Source organism: Pongo abelii, chromosome 1 (genome assembly GCF_028885655.2).
Source record: "Pongo abelii isolate AG06213 chromosome 1, NHGRI_mPonAbe1-v2.0_pri, whole genome shotgun sequence".
Classification (NCBI taxonomy): Eukaryota; Metazoa; Chordata; class Mammalia; order Primates; family Hominidae; genus Pongo; species Pongo abelii.
Window position 1 is genome coordinate 88,714,566 of NC_071985.2, and position 15,095 is coordinate 88,729,660.

The window sequence follows — 15,095 nt, forward strand, 5'->3', positions numbered from 1 at the left end:
CGAGGCGGTGGGCGGTGGGCGGTGGGCGGTGGGCGGAGGCCGGTGGGAGGAAGGAGGGAAAAGGAGGAATAGGGCAAGAATCTGGGCTGTGTCTGTTTGGGCGGGCGGAGGAGATAGGCAGGGAAGAGCGTGGAAGGTGGTCGCGGTCGCTCGCTGTGTGTGGGGCCAGGGAAGAGGGCGTGCGAGGTGGCGGGGAGGGCGTCCGTCCGAAGGGCAATTGGTAGAGGGTCGCGGGCGCTGGCGCATGGTCCTGGGCTGTTTCTGCGACAGGCGGCGGGTGGGCAGGAAGAACGGACGTGCCTGAGAAGCGGCGGCGTTTTGGAGGCTTGCTTCAAGGGGGCTGGAGTTTGGAGAGCGGGCAAGGGCTCAAGGCAGGAACCGGCCAAAGGTGCTCCAGGGTTGCCATGGGCGTTGCCCTCCGGCGGGCGGGCCAAAAGGTCGGCTTGTCAGGAGTGGGATTCGAACCCACGCCTCCAGGGGAGACTGCGACCTGAACGCAGCGCCTTAGACCGCTCGGCCATCCTGACGGCGCGCCGGGGCGCGTCGCCGCTCGCATGGCTGGGACCCGGCGCGAACGCCTGCGCCGTTGGCCGGCGCCTGTCTGGGTTCGGTGCGCAACCGACGGACCGCGCGGGCGGAGCGGGCGCCAGGTGAACGGAGCCGGCCGGCGTTGACGTGGACGCCCCCGCGTCCCCACCCCGGACCCAAACGGTCCGCGTCGGGCCGGCCGCCGCCGCCGCACGCCCCAGCCCCCGCGCCTGGGCTCGCCGAACCCCGCAGGGCGCTGCGCCCACCGCGTCCTAGGAGCAGCGGCCTGACTGTTTCGCCCGCGCCTCTTCCTGCCCCGGCGCGATCCCCGCGTTGGAGACAGCAGGCAGGGCGCACGGGGAGGTTCCACGCCGCTCCGGTACCTGTCGGGGTCCGGGTCCGGCTCCGGGTCCCAGCGGGATCGCAGGGTGCTTTGTTGGGTGTCGGGGTAGGTCGCGCCAATGGTGGCGGGGGGCGGGTGGCGGGTGGCGGGTGACGGGTGGCGGGTGGCGGGTGGCGGGTGGCGGGTGGCGGGTGGAGGGCGAGCACGCACCGGGCCCCTGCGGTCGGGGGAGGGGATCAAGGCAGGGCTAGGCGTCCGCGGTCGCAGTGGGGTCTGGCGTCCCGGCGACCGTCGCCGTCGTCCTCGTTAGTATAGTGGTGAGTATCCCCGCCTGTCACGCGGGAGACCGGGGTTCGATTCCCCGACGGGGAGGCAGCCGTCCTTTTTGGGCCGCCGCCTCGGACCCAGCCTGTGGGCCCTCCTTCTCCTTCCTCCGCCCTCCAGCTAGTGGCAGTGCGCCATCTCGGGCCTGGCCTGCCCGGCCCCTTGGCCCCCTGGGCCTCCTGGGCCCCCTTGGCCTCCTGCCTTTTCTTCTCGCCCGCGGCTTGGTCGCCGCAGGCGGGCGGCCTCCTCTGGCCCCCCACGGCGCCCGACGAGCTGCCGGCCCAAAGTGGGTGTCGGAAGAGGCTTTCTGCGACGCACAGGGCCCGGCGCCCGGTGGGAGGCGGAGGAGCGAGGACCCTGTCGGCGCCGGCCGTGTCCCCGCCGGGCACCTGGTGGGGAAGGGCTCTGGCGGCCCCGGGCGGCGAGGGAGCGAGAGCGCCCCCAGAGGCAGGCGGGCGGAACGGGGCAGCCGCGCTCGCCTTGCACCGGTGGGGCGCCGGGCGGCCTTCGGCGGGGCCGTGGCAGCGCGGAGCTGCGGGCGGGCGGACGGACCGGGCGTCGGGGCCGGGCTGCCCCGGGCGTCGGCGGCGCGCTGGTGGGAGCCCCGGGCCGGCGTGGCGGGGCTGCCCGCGCCGTGCGGCGTTGGTGGTATAGTGGTGAGCATAGCTGCCTTCCAAGCAGTTGACCCGGGTTCGATTCCCGGCCAACGCAGCGGGCCGACCTTTTGCGGAGGTCCCGGGCGCGGAGCTCGTGTGGCAGCTTGGCCTGTGGCTGCGTGCCTGTGCGCCCGGGAAGGAGGCGCGCGGTGTTTGGAGGGTGTGCTGCGAACAGGGCAGAGCTGCTCGTGAGGGCAGGCCGGTTGCCGCCGGCGTCGCGGGGGCTGGTTGCGGGTGTTTGTTTTAACCCGAAGCAGGGGACAGGCGCCAAGGTAGCGCCAAGGTAGCGCCAAGGTAGTGCTGGGGGCCGGAGGCGCCCGGGGCCAGGAGGCGCAAGCCGGGCGGTGGTCTAGTGGTTAGGATTCGGGGCTCTCACCGCCGCGGCCCGGTTCGATTCCCGGTCAGGGAAGCCTTCCTTCTTTGGCTCTGCCTGCCAGCTGCCAGGCCCCTTCACACCTCCCCTTTTGGCCAACAGGCTCGCTCGCTCGCTTCTCCCGCGCCCCAGCCACAACCTCCCGCGGCCTCCACGTGCGCCCCAACGCTCCCCGCCTGCCTCCACCCATCCGTCCTTTTGGCCTCGCTGGCGCCACCTTCGCAACATCAGCTTCACAGCTCTTCCTTGTCACGTGCTCGCCTCGCTCCCACTCTTTCTCAGCGGCAAAGCCCACTGGCCAGGTCAGGCTTTCTCCTCCCATGGCCGCCAGGTGACCCGCCACCACCACCGCCACCCTCGCACTCTCGGCTGGCCACCGAATGGGCCAGGACTCTCGAGCAGAGCGGCTTCCGCCAAGCCAAGCCCGGTGGCTGACGGGCCACTTCTCTCTCGGCTGCGGGGGATCTGGGCCTAATGGTTGGGCCACCCGCCAGAGCCACTCATGCCAGCAAGCGCACTGGCTTTTCCGAGGCGTGCCAGACCCTGAGCGCGGGATCCGTGATTGGGCTCCACGGGTGTCACCGGCTTCGGTAGAAATGGCAGCGGAACTTGAGGAGCCGAGACCACGGGCCATAGCGCCAGGGAGGCCGAGCTGCGACAGTCACTCTGGCAGCATGACTATGTTCTTCTTCATGCGGACATGATATCGATGGGATTCCTGTGACGTGTGGTAACACGTGTAGACTGCGTAGTGATCGATGAGCCACTGAGGGGATGTAGGGCATCCATCCCGTGGGTGTCTGTCGTCTCTACCTGTTGGGAGCGTCTCAGGTGCTGTCTTCCAGGAGCTCTTCGGAAACACGCACTAATACGTCGTTGTTACCCCTAGTCGCCCTACTCTGCCCTAGAACATTCTTAGAACGTATTCCCTCCATCTAAACGCATGCTGGTACCCAATTCACCAACCTCGCTTCACCGCAGTCACCCACACACCCTCTCCAGCCTCTGATCTCTACCTGTTGAGAGCATCTCAGGTGCTGTCTTCCAGGAGCTCTTCGGAAACACGCACTAATACGTCGTTGTTACCCCTAGTCGCCCTACTCTGCCCTAGAACATTCTTAGAACGTATTCCCTCCATCTAAACGCATGCTCGTACCCATTTCACCAACCTCTCTTCACCGCAGTCACCCACACACCCTCTCCAGCCTCTGGTGTCTATCGTTCTACTCTCTACCTCCACAAGGTGAACTTTTTGAGCTCCCAGGATTGGGGTAAGAACCTGCCCTCTCTGTCTTTCTGTGCCCGGCTCATTTGGTGTTCCATCGTGACCTATAGCTCCGCCTCTGTTGCTGCAGACGAGAGGATTTCGTTCTTTTCTACGGCCAAATGGCATTCCATGGTGTCCATATGCCACATTCTTGTTAATCCATTTCCCGGCTGACGGACACTTAGGTTGTCTTAACGACATCTTGCCTACTTGCACGTCCTTCATAGGCTCTCTGCAAGAAGAAAAATATGGCTCTTTTTGCCCGACCTCGCAGGCAGTCAGACCTTATGGTTGTCTTCCCCTGTTCCCTAAAAGTCGCTGTTCTTCTATTCTTTCTCAAGGTGCGCTGATCTCATATTGTTCAAACACACGTGTTTTACCATCAATTTGTAGAGTTAACACAATTGTCACAGGGGTCCTGAGGTGAGGTACATCCTCAGCTTACGGAGATAACAGGATTAAGAGATTAAAGTAAAGACAGGCGTAAGAAATTATAAAAGCATTATTTGGGAACCGAAGAAAGTCCATATTAAAATGAAGTCTTCACAGTTTACGTGCCTCTGCCGCGGCTCCAGCCGGTCCCTCCGTTCGGGGTCCCTGACTTCCCGCAACATACACGTGCGTGTGTGTACACGTGCTCCCGCTCACTGTTGACGGGTTTGAGATTCTCGCCTATTCTGGATGTGAAAATGAATCTTGAGAGGTCCCATTAGTTAGACCAACCTGGCCACGGGCATTGAAGCGTGGAGATGCAGGAGTTCGTGGGGAAAACCCAACGGCCAGGCTGACCAAAGCGCATGTGCGGGGTTGGGGTTCCTGATAGACTTCCAGCCGAAGTTTGCTTCCCATTGCCTGACCTACGCTCTCTATCTTCTCCCCAAATGTCAAGGAACATGTGGAGATGGTACCCATCCCCAGCGCCAAGATTCGCTGTGGAACGCTTTTCCCATCCCCTCCTTAGCACAGATGAGCCCAGTGCTCCAACCCTCTATTCAACCCGTATTGATCATTATTGTTTGGCTGATCCCCCAAGTCAATGGCAGAAGTCAGTCGACTTCTTGCCAAAACTCCTCTGTAGGGGCAAAGTAGACGTCCAACCAACTGCACAAACCTCTCCCGTGTCATTCGTGGGATCTTGGCACAGTCGGATCACCTGCAGAGACCAGACCCTGTCGGGGATAGAGATGTTTGCCATCCCCACGGGAGGCTGGCTTGCTTGCCAGCGTGATGTGGGTGGATGTCAGTGGGTGACAGTGATGGACGAAGGTGTCCGTTCCCGTGGCTGGCGTCCACCCCCGCCCGGGGCAAGGGGCTGACACCGAGGAAAGGAGAGAAGCATGTCGCGTGCTGGGAGCTGGAAGAAGGAGTCCAGGGTGTCCAGGGGGTGCACAGGGCTGGCTGGCCAGGTCTGGGAGTGAGGCTGTCCAGTGAAACGGAGGTTGTGCAGATGCCTGGGGCGTCAGGGCACCTCGCGGGCCGCCTATGCGGTCGGAGGGATCCCAGCTGGTGGCGGAGCTGGCGTGTGTCTGAAGAGCCTGAAGGAGGCCAGGGCTGGGGGATATGAGTCGTCTGAGTGAGGGACATTGACGGCGAGAGGGAGAGTTGACTGTGCGAGAGAGAGAGACAGAGAGATAGAGACAGAGAGAGAGAGAGAGAGAGAGAGAGAGAGAGACAGAGACAGAGAAAGACAGAGAGGGTGAGAGATTGAGAGAGAGAGACAGACAGAGAGAGAGAGAGAGTGTGTGTCTGTGTGTGTGTGTGTGTGTGTGTGTGTGTGTGTGTGAGTGAAAGGGCGGGTGGGGTGAGACAAAGGTGGTGGAGGGAGGGCTGAGCCTGAAGGCTGGTGGGAACAGTACCTTTTCAGCGGGTTGGCCTGGGCAGGAAGGAAGTCTGTGTGGTCAAAGGGCACCCCCGCCGGCGAGACTGGGCTGCTGCTTGGGCTGGGCGGTCAGAGTATGGAGTGGGGCTGGGGTGAGGTGGCAAGCAGCCCAGGGTGGGAGAGACGTCGTGACAGAGCGACTGGAGGCCACGTCCCACGTCCCAAAAGGGTAGGGAATGCAACTGGACCCGAGACATAAATAAGCCGTCTTCAGGACGCACATTCACGTCTCAGGCATGTGTCTGGGGCTGAGATGAAAAGAGGTCCGAGGGAGAGAAACAAGGCAGCATCGTCGACTAAAGTGGTGGATTGGGGTTAGGTTGGGAGATGCGACATGGCGGTGGTGGTGCCGGCAGAATGAGGGGAGAGAGTGTGGAGTAGCCGGAACACGATGAATATAGACGGTGCACATGCCACGCGTACACTCGTGTGGTCGCGTTAAGGACTGTGTGACCAACTAGGGGAAAGTGATGAGTTACTCCCCGGAGTCGCGACTTCCTTCCTACTGGAAGGGCAACCATGGCATCATTTTCTGGATGTGGGGAGCCAGCGAGGGGGAGAGAGAGAGAGGAAAAGAGGTCGAGGTGGTGAAATGTGAAGAGGAGAGGTGGGGCGAGTGGCTGCAAGCCCGTGGTGCCTGGCGGTGTTCCTTGAAGTGAAATGCGTCGGGCAGAGGCGGTGGCAGGGCAAGGAAGAGAAACAGGAGCAGGAGGCTGCCCAGGGCTGGTGTCTGGCGCGCTCTCGTGTTTGGAGGGGTTGTTGTTACCAAGGTGGGGGGGCGGGGGGACAGGCTCAACCGTAAGTCAGTGGAGAGAGGCACGGAAGAAAGGGCAGAGGGGCGTCGCGCGTGGGAGCGCAGCCGGTGCCGGACTCGCTCGCGCGCCCCGAGTGTAAGGAGGCGGCAGAGGCGAGCGCAGCTACGCCTTGGTGCTGCTGCAGCACCAAAATGGGAGGGTGTGCTGCATGGGCCGGGAATCGAACCCGGGCCTCCCGCGTGGCAGGCGAGAATTCTACCACTGAACCACCCATGCACCGATGGCAAACGCCAACGGAAGCTGGTGCAGCGGAGCTCGCCACCAGCGGCCGTTCACTGGTCACCGCCTGCCGTGGGCCTCCGTCCTATTGGAGCGGCCACGAGAGGCTGGCCCGATGGGGCGGGCAGAAGGGGAGGCTCCCGTCACGTCGAGGGACCTGAGGCGGGGCGCGGAGGGAGAGCGGAGGGAGAGAGGCCGACTCGGCCCATCTTGTGCTTTCTCTGCCGCCCAGGGCCGAGAGACTGCCCGCCGGGGTCTCCAGGGGAAGGACCAGCCGTGGCCCGCGCCCGAATGCCCGTGTGGGCAGGTGAGCTGTGGCGGGCCTTGCTGAGCGCGGATCCCCGGCACAGACCCAAAGTTCTTGTTTTTGTTTTTGTTTGTTTCTTTCTTTCTTTCTTTCTTTCGAGGGTCCTTTTTTTTTCTTTCTTTTCTTCACCGCCGGGCCGGCCTTCTCACTTGTGTCACCTGCGGGTGGGTGGGGAGGTGGGTGTGTCAGCGAGCGGGGGCGGCGATGGGGAACGGGTCTCGCAGCCGTGGCGTGCGGGCTCAGAAACGCAGACCAAGTCCGTGGGCGCCTCGCTCCTGCGCTGTGACCCACCCCACCGGCTCGCACTTGGGCTGGTAGGGAGGCTGGAGCGCGAGAAAGGAGCGGAGGAGCGCTTCGGCAGAGCCGCAGCTGGCTGACCCTGGAGAAGGCGCGCTGGGTGTGGCTGGGACGGCCCAGGCCGCGGCTTCCCCCGTGGGGATGCGGTGTGGCGCGGAGCTGGTCCCGGCGGGGCCTGGCGTTTGTGGGCGCGTGACGGGGATCTAGGGCTTCCGCTCGTGATTCCTCGTTGGCTGTCTTTCCGGGTTTGGACTCGCCTGCCAGGCTGTGTGCAGGGTTCCCGCTGCCTGTGGCCGGCAGGCGTCCGGGCTGCAGGTGGGCCGGCAGGCAGGTGTTAGCGGGAAGGGAGCACAAGTAGCGAGGTGGGATCGGCGACGTGGCTAGGGCGTCTGGAGAATGGAATGCGCGGCCGGGGTCCGAGGGGTCGGAGGAAAGGACAGGATGTTGGATGGCGTGCCTCTGGTGGGAGAAGTGTGTGCGGCTCCACGAGCGAGTCGCTCGCTGCCGTTCAGCGGTCAGAAGTTGGAGGGTGAAACCGGGCGGGCTGTGCAGGCCAGGACGCCTCTGGGCAGCGCAGCGGCGATTCGAGGCGGTGGGCGGTGGGCGGTGGGCGGTGGGCGGAGGCCGGTGGGAGGAAGGAGGGAAAAGGAGGAATAGGGCAAGAATCTGGGCTGTGTCTGTTTGGGCGGGCGGAGGAGATAGGCAGGGAAGAGCGTGGAAGGTGGTCGCGGTCGCTCGCTGTGTGTGGGGCCAGGGAAGAGGGCGTGCGAGGTGGCGGGGAGGGCGTCCGTCCGAAGGGCAATTGGTAGAGGGTCGCGGGCGCTGGCGCATGGTCCTGGGCTGTTTCTGCGACAGGCGGCGGGTGGGCAGGAAGAACGGACGTGCCTGAGAAGCGGCGGCGTTTTGGAGGCTTGCTTCAAGGGGGCTGGAGTTTGGAGAGCGGGCAAGGGCTCAAGGCAGGAACCGGCCAAAGGTGCTCCAGGGTTGCCATGGGCGTTGCCCTCCGGCGGGCGGGCCAAAAGGTCGGCTTGTCAGGAGTGGGATTCGAACCCACGCCTCCAGGGGAGACTGCGACCTGAACGCAGCGCCTTAGACCGCTCGGCCATCCTGACGGCGCGCCGGGGCGCGTCGCCGCTCGCATGGCTGGGACCCGGCGCGAACGCCTGCGCCGTTGGCCGGCGCCTGTCTGGGTTCGGTGCGCAACCGACGGACCGCGCGGGCGGAGCGGGCGCCAGGTGAACGGAGCCGGCCGGCGTTGACGTGGACGCCCCCGCGTCCCCACCCCGGACCCAAACGGTCCGCGTCGGGCCGGCCGCCGCCGCCGCACGCCCCAGCCCCCGCGCCTGGGCTCGCCGAACCCCGCAGGGCGCTGCGCCCACCGCGTCCTAGGAGCAGCGGCCTGACTGTTTCGCCCGCGCCTCTTCCTGCCCCGGCGCGATCCCCGCGTTGGAGACAGCAGGCAGGGCGCACGGGGAGGTTCCACGCCGCTCCGGTACCTGTCGGGGTCCGGGTCCGGCTCCGGGTCCCAGCGGGATCGCAGGGTGCTTTGTTGGGTGTCGGGGTAGGTCGCGCCAATGGTGGCGGGGGGCGGGTGGCGGGTGGCGGGTGACGGGTGGCGGGTGGCGGGTGGCGGTTGGCGGGTGGAGGGCGAGCACACACCGGGCCCCTGCGGTCGGGGGAGGGGATCAAGGCAGGGCTAGGCGTCCGCGGTCGCAGTGGGGTCTGGCGTCCCGGCGACGGTCGCCGTCGTCCTCGTTAGTATAGTGGTGAGTATCCCCGCCTGTCACGCGGGAGACCGGGGTTCGATTCCCCGACGGGGAGGCAGCCGTCCTTTTTGGGCCGCCGCCTCGGACCCAGCCTGTGGGCCCTCCTTCTCCTTCCTCCGCCCTCCAGCTAGTGGCAGTGCGCCATCTCGGGCCTGGCCTGCCTGGCCCCTTGGCCCCCTGGGCCCCCTGGGCCCCCTGGGCCCCCTTGGCCTCCTGGGCCCCCTTGGCCTCCTGCCTTTTCTTCTCGCCCGCGGCTTGGTCGCCGCAGGCGGGCGGCCTCCTCTGGCCCCCCACGGCGCCCGACGAGCTGCCGGCCCAAAGTGGGTGTCGGAAGAGGCTTTCTGCGACGCACAGGGCCCGGCGCCCGGTGGGAGGCGGAGGAGCGAGGACCCTGTCGGCGCCGGCCGTGTCCCCGCCGGGCACCTGGTGGGGAAGGGCTCTGGCGGCCCCGGGCGGCGAGGGAGCGAGAGCGCCCCCAGAGGCAGGCGGGCGGAACGGGGCAGCCGCGCTCGCCTTGCACCGGTGGGGCGCCGGGCGGCCTTCGGCGGGGCCGTGGCAGCGCGGAGCTGCGGGCGGGCGGACGGACCGGGCGTCGGGGCCGGGCTGCCCCGGGCGTCGGCGGCGCGCTGGTGGGAGCCCCGGGCCGGCGTGGCGGGGCTGCCCGCGCCGTGCGGCGTTGGTGGTATAGTGGTGAGCATAGCTGCCTTCCAAGCAGTTGACCCGGGTTCGATTCCCGGCCAACGCAGCGGGCCGACCTTTTGCGGAGGTCCCGGGCGCGGAGCTCGTGTGGCAGCTTGGCCTGTGGCTGCGTGCCTGTGCGCCCGGGAAGGAGGCGCGCGGTGTTTGGAGGGTGTGCTGCGAACAGGGCAGAGCTGCTCGTGAGGGCAGGCCGGTTGCCGCCGGCGTCGCGGGGGCTGGTTGCGGGTGTTTGTTTTAACCCGAAGCAGGGGACAGGCGCCAAGGTAGCGCCAAGGTAGCGCCAAGGTAGTGCTGGGGGCCGGAGGCGCCCGGGGCCAGGAGGCGCAAGCCGGGCCCCGAAGCCGTCTCTCCCTGGTGGTCTAGTGGTTAGGATTCGGCGCTCTCACCGCCGCGGCCCGGGTTCGATTCCCGGTCAGGGAAGCCTTCCTTCTTTGGCTCTGCCTGCCAGCTGCCAGGCCCCTTCACACCTCCCCTTTTGGCCAACAGGCTCGCTCGCTCGCTTCTCCCGCGCCCCAGCCACAACCTCCCGCGGCCTCCACGTGCGCCCCAACGCTCCCCGCCTGCCTCCACCCATCCGTCCTTTTGGCCTCGCTGGCGCCACCTTCGCAACATCAGCTTCACAGCTCTTCCTTGTCACGTGCTCGCCTCGCTCCCACTCTTTCTCAGCGGCAAAGCCCACTGGCCAGGTCAGGCTTTCTCCTCCCATGGCCGCCAGGTGACCCGCCACCACCACCGCCACCCTCGCACTCTCGGCTGGCCACCGAATGGGCCAGGACTCTCGAGCAGAGCGGCTTCCGCCAAGCCAAGCCCGGTGGCTGACGGGCCACTTCTCTCTCGGCTGCGGGGGATCTGCGCCTAATGGTTGGGCCACCCGCCAGAGCCACTCATGCCAGCAAGCGCACTGGCTTTTCCGAGGCGTGCCAGACCCTGAGCGCGGGATCCGTGATTGGGCTCCACGGGTGTCACCGGCTTCGGTAGAAATGGCAGCGGAACTTGAGGAGCCGAGACCACGGGCCATAGCGCCAGGGAGGCCGAGCTGCGACAGTCACTCTGGCAGCATGACTATGTTCTTCTTCATGCGGACATGATATCGATGGGATTCCTGTGACGTGTGGTAACACGTGTAGATTGCGTAGTGATCGATGAGCCACTGAGGGGATGTAGGGCATCCATCCCGTGGGTGTCTGTCGTCTCTACCTGTTGGGAGCATCTCAGGTGCTGTCTTCCAGGAGCTCTTCGGAAACACGCACTAATACGTCGTTGTTACCCCTAGTCGCCCTACTCTGCCCTAGAACATTCTTAGAACGTATTCCCTCCATCTAAACGCATGCTGATACCCAATTCACCAACCTCGCTTCACCGCAGTCACCCACACACCCTCTCCAGCCTCTGATCTCTACCTGTTGAGAGCATCTCAGGTGCTGTCTTCCAGGAGCTCTTCGGAAACACGCACTAATACGTCGTTGTTACCCCTAGTCGCCCTACTCTGCCCTAGAACATTCTTAGAACGTATTCCCTCCATCTAAACGCATGCTCGTACCCATTTCACCAACCTCTCTTCACCGCAGTCACCCACACACCCTCTCCAGCCTCTGGTGTCTATCGTTCTACTCTCTACCTCCACAAGGTGAACTTTTTGAGCTCCCAGGATTGGGGTAAGAACCTGCCCTCTCTGTCTTTCTGTGCCCGGCTCATTTGGTGTTCCATCGTGACCTATAGCTCCGCCTCTGTTGCTGCAGACGAGAGGATTTCGTTCTTTTCTACGGCCAAATGGCATTCCATGGTGTCCATATGCCACATTCTTGTTAATCCATTTCCCGGCTGACGGACACTTAGGTTGTCTTAACGACATCTTGCCTACTTGCACGTCCTTCATAGGCTCTCTGCAAGAAGAAAAATATGGCTCTTTTTGCCCGACCTCGCAGGCAGTCAGACCTTATGGTTGTCTTCCCCTGTTCCCTAAAAGTCGCTGTTCTTCTATTCTTTCTCAAGGTGCGCTGATCTCATATTGTTCAAACACACGTGTTTTACCATCAATTTGTAGAGTTAACACAATTGTCACAGGGGTCCTGAGGTGAGGTACATCCTCAGCTTACGGAGATAACAGGATTAAGAGATTAAAGTAAAGACAGGCGTAAGAAATTATAAAAGCATTATTTGGGAACCGAAGAAAGTCCATATTAAAATGAAGTCTTCACAGTTTACGTGCCTCTGCCGCGGCTCCAGCCGGTCCCTCCGTTCGGGGTCCCTGACTTCCCGCAACATACACGTGCGTGTGTGTACACGTGCTCCCGCTCACTGTTGACGGGTTTGAGATTCTCGCCTATTCTGGATGTGAAAATGAATCTTGAGAGGTCCCATTAGTTAGACCAACCTGGCCACGGGCATTGAAGCGTGGAGATGCAGGAGTTCGTGGGGAAAACCCAACGGCCAGGCTGACCAAAGCGCATGTGCGGGGTTGGGGTTCCTGATAGACTTCCAGCCGAAGTTTGCTTCCCATTGCCTGACCTACGCTCTCTATCTTCTCCCCAAATGTCAAGGAACATGTGGAGATGGTACCCATCCCCAGCGCCAAGATTCGCTGTGGAACGCTTTTCCCATCCCCTCCTTAGCACAGATGAGCCGAGTGCTCCAACCCTCTATTCAACCCGTATTGATCATTATTGTTTGGCTGATCCCCCAAGTCAATGGCAGAAGTCAGTCGACTTCTTGCCAAAACTCCTCTGTAGGGGCAAAGTAGACGTCCAACCAACTGCACAAACCTCTCCCGTGTCATTCGTGGGATCTTGGCACAGTCGGATCACCTGCAGAGACCAGACCCTGTCGGGGATAGAGATGTTTGCCATCCCCACGGGAGGCTGGCTTGCTTGCCAGCGTGATGTGGGTGGATGTCAGTGGGTGACAGTGATGGACGAAGGTGTCCGTTCCCGTGGCTGGCGTCCACCCCCGCCCGGGGCAAGGGGCTGACACCGAGGAAAGGAGAGAAGCATGTCGCGTGCTGGGAGCTGGAAGAAGGAGTCCAGGGTGTCCAGGGGGTGCACAGGGCTGGCTGGCCAGGTCTGGGAGTGAGGCTGTCCAGTGAAACGGAGGTTGTGCAGATGCCTGGGGCGTCAGGGCACCTCGCGGGCCGCCTATGCGGTCGGAGGGATCCCAGCTGGTGGCGGAGCTGGCGTGTGTCTGAAGAGCCTGAAGGAGGCCAGGGCTGGGGGATATGAGTCGTCTGAGTGAGGGACATTGACGGCGAGAGGGAGAGTTGACTGTGCGAGAGAGAGAGACAGAGAGATAGAGACAGAGAGAGAGAGAGAGAGAGAGAGACAGAGACAGAGACAGAGAAAGACAGAGAGGGTGAGAGATTGAGAGAGTGAGAGAGAGAGACAGACAGAGAGAGAGAGAGAGTGTGTGTCTGTGTGTGTGTGTGTGTGTGTGTGTGTGAGTGAAAGGGCGGGTGGGGTGAGACAAAGGTGGTGGAGGGAGGGCTGAGCCTGAAGGCTGGTGGGAACAGTACCTTTTCAGCGGGTTGGCCTGGGCAGGAAGGAAGTCTGTGTGGTCAAAGGGCACCCCCGCCGGCGAGACTGGGCTGCTGCTTGGGCTGGGCGGTCAGAGTATGGAGTGGGGCTGGGGTGAGGTGGCAAGCAGCCCAGGGTGGGAGAGACGTCGTGACAGAGCGACTGGAGGCCACGTCCCACGTCCCAAAAGGGTAGGGAATGCAACTGGACCCGAGACATAAATAAGCCGTCTTCAGGACGCACATTCACGTCTCAGGCATGTGTCTGGGGCTGAGATGAAAAGAGGTCCGAGGGAGAGAAACAAGGCAGCAACCTCGACTAAAGTGGTGGATTGGGGTTAGGTTGGGAGATGCGACATGGCGGTGGTGGTGCCGGCAGAATGAGGGGAGAGAGTGTGGAGTAGCCGGAACACGATGAATATAGACGGTGCACATGCCACGCGTACACTCGTGTGGTCGCGTTAAGGACTGTGTGACCAACTAGGGGAAAGTGATGAGTTACTCCCCGGAGTCGCGACGTCCTTCCTACTGGAAGGGCAACCATGGCATCATTTTCTGGATGTGGGGAGCCAGCGAGGGGGAGAGAGAGAGAGGAAAAGAGGTCGAGGTGGTGAAATGTGAAGAGGAGAGGTGGGGCGAGTGGCTGCAAGCCCGTGGTGCCTGGCGGTGTTCCTTGAAGTGAAATGCGTCGGGCAGAGGCGGTGGCAGGGCAAGGAAGAGAAACAGGAGCAGGAGGCTGCCCAGGGCTGGTGTCTGGCGCGCTCTCGTGTTTGGAGGGGTTGTTGTTACCAAGGTGGGGGGGCGGGGGGACAGGCTCAACCGTAAGTCAGTGGAGAGAGGCACGGAAGAAAGGGCAGAGGGGCGTCGCGCGTGGGAGCGCAGCCGGTGCCGGACTCGCTCGCGCGCCCCGAGTGTAAGGAGGCGGCAGAGGCGAGCGCAGCTACGCCTTGGTGCTGCTGCAGCACCAAAATGGGAGGGTGTGCTGCATGGGCCGGGAATCGAACCCGGGCCTCCCGCGTGGCAGGCGAGAATTCTACCACTGAACCACCCATGCACCGATGGCAAACGCCAACGGAAGCTGGTGCAGCGGAGCTCGCCACCAGCGGCCGTTCACTGGTCACCGCCTGCCGTGGGCCTCCGTCCTATTGGAGCGGCCACGAGAGGCTGGCCCGATGGGGCGGGCAGAAGGGGAGGCTCCCGTCACGTCGAGGGACCTGAGGCGGGGCGCGGAGGGAGAGCGGAGGGAGAGAGGCCGACTCGGCCCATCTTGCGCTTTCTCTGCCGCCCAGGGCCGAGAGACTGCCCGCCGGGGTCTCCAGGGGAAGGACCAGCCGTGGCCCGCGCCCGAATGCCCGTGTGGGCAGGTGAGCTGTGGCGGGCCTTGCTGAGCGCGGATACCCGGCACAGACCCAAAGTTCTTGTTTTTGTTTTTGTTTGTTTGTTTCTTTCTTTCTTTCTTTCGAGGGTCCTTTTTTTTTCTTTCTTTTCTTCACCGCCGGGCCGGCCTTCTCACTTGTGTCACCTGCGGGTGGGTGGGGAGGTGGGTGTGTCAGCGAGCGGGGGCGGCGATGGGGAACGGGTCTCGCAGCCGTGGCGTGCGGGCTCAGAAACGCAGACCAAGTCCGTGGGCGCCTCGCTCCTGCGCTGTGACCCACCCCACCGGCTCGCACTTGGGCTGGTAGGGAGGCTGGAGCGCGAGAAAGGAGCGGAGGAGCGCTTCGGCAGAGCCGCAGCTGGCTGACCCTGGAGAAGGCGCGCTGGGTGTGGCTGGGACGGCCCAGGCCGCGGCTTCCCCCGTGGGGATGCGGTGTGGCGCGGAGCTGGTCCCGGCGGGGCCTGGCGTTTGTGGGCGCGTGACGGGGATCTAGGGCTTCCGCTCGTGATTCCTCGTTGGCTGTCTTTCCGGGTTTGGACTCGCCTGCCAGGCTGTGTGCAGGGTTCCCGCTGCCTGTGGCCGGCAGGCGTCCGGGCTGCAGGTGGGCCGGCAGGCAGGTGTTAGCGGGAAGGGAGCACAAGTAGCGAGGTGGGATCGGCGACGTGGCTAGGGCGTCTGGAGAATGGAATGCGCGGCCGGGGTCCGAGGGGTCGGAGGAAAGGACAGGATGTTGGATGGCGTG

At 63.8% G+C, this 15,095-nt stretch overlaps 9 non-coding genes across 9 annotated transcripts; 5 read left to right on the plus strand and 4 right to left on the minus strand.

The window, feature by feature from the left end:
- Nucleotides 1-444: 444 nt before the first annotated feature.
- Nucleotides 445-527, minus strand: TRNAL-CAG (transfer RNA leucine (anticodon CAG)). The gene has a single exon. It is a non-coding gene; the product is annotated as a tRNA-Leu (tRNA).
- Nucleotides 528-1,171: 644 nt separating this feature from the next.
- On the plus strand, nt 1,172-1,243 carry TRNAD-GUC (transfer RNA aspartic acid (anticodon GUC)). Its single transcript has one exon. It is a non-coding gene; the product is annotated as a tRNA-Asp (tRNA).
- Nucleotides 1,244-1,834: 591 nt separating this feature from the next.
- On the plus strand, nt 1,835-1,906 carry TRNAG-UCC (transfer RNA glycine (anticodon UCC)). The gene has a single exon. It is a non-coding gene; the product is annotated as a tRNA-Gly (tRNA).
- A 4,424-nt stretch (nt 1,907-6,330) lies between these two features.
- TRNAG-GCC (transfer RNA glycine (anticodon GCC)) lies at nt 6,331-6,401 on the minus strand. The gene has a single exon. It is a non-coding gene; the product is annotated as a tRNA-Gly (tRNA).
- A 1,636-nt stretch (nt 6,402-8,037) lies between these two features.
- On the minus strand, nt 8,038-8,120 carry TRNAL-CAG (transfer RNA leucine (anticodon CAG)). Its single transcript has one exon. It is a non-coding gene; the product is annotated as a tRNA-Leu (tRNA).
- A 637-nt stretch (nt 8,121-8,757) lies between these two features.
- Nucleotides 8,758-8,829, plus strand: TRNAD-GUC (transfer RNA aspartic acid (anticodon GUC)). The gene has a single exon. It is a non-coding gene; the product is annotated as a tRNA-Asp (tRNA).
- Nucleotides 8,830-9,447: 618 nt separating this feature from the next.
- On the plus strand, nt 9,448-9,519 carry TRNAG-UCC (transfer RNA glycine (anticodon UCC)). Its single transcript has one exon. It is a non-coding gene; the product is annotated as a tRNA-Gly (tRNA).
- A 302-nt stretch (nt 9,520-9,821) lies between these two features.
- TRNAE-CUC (transfer RNA glutamic acid (anticodon CUC)) lies at nt 9,822-9,893 on the plus strand. Its single transcript has one exon. It is a non-coding gene; the product is annotated as a tRNA-Glu (tRNA).
- A 4,068-nt stretch (nt 9,894-13,961) lies between these two features.
- On the minus strand, nt 13,962-14,032 carry TRNAG-GCC (transfer RNA glycine (anticodon GCC)). The gene has a single exon. It is a non-coding gene; the product is annotated as a tRNA-Gly (tRNA).
- Between the last annotated feature and the right edge of the window lie 1,063 nt (nt 14,033-15,095).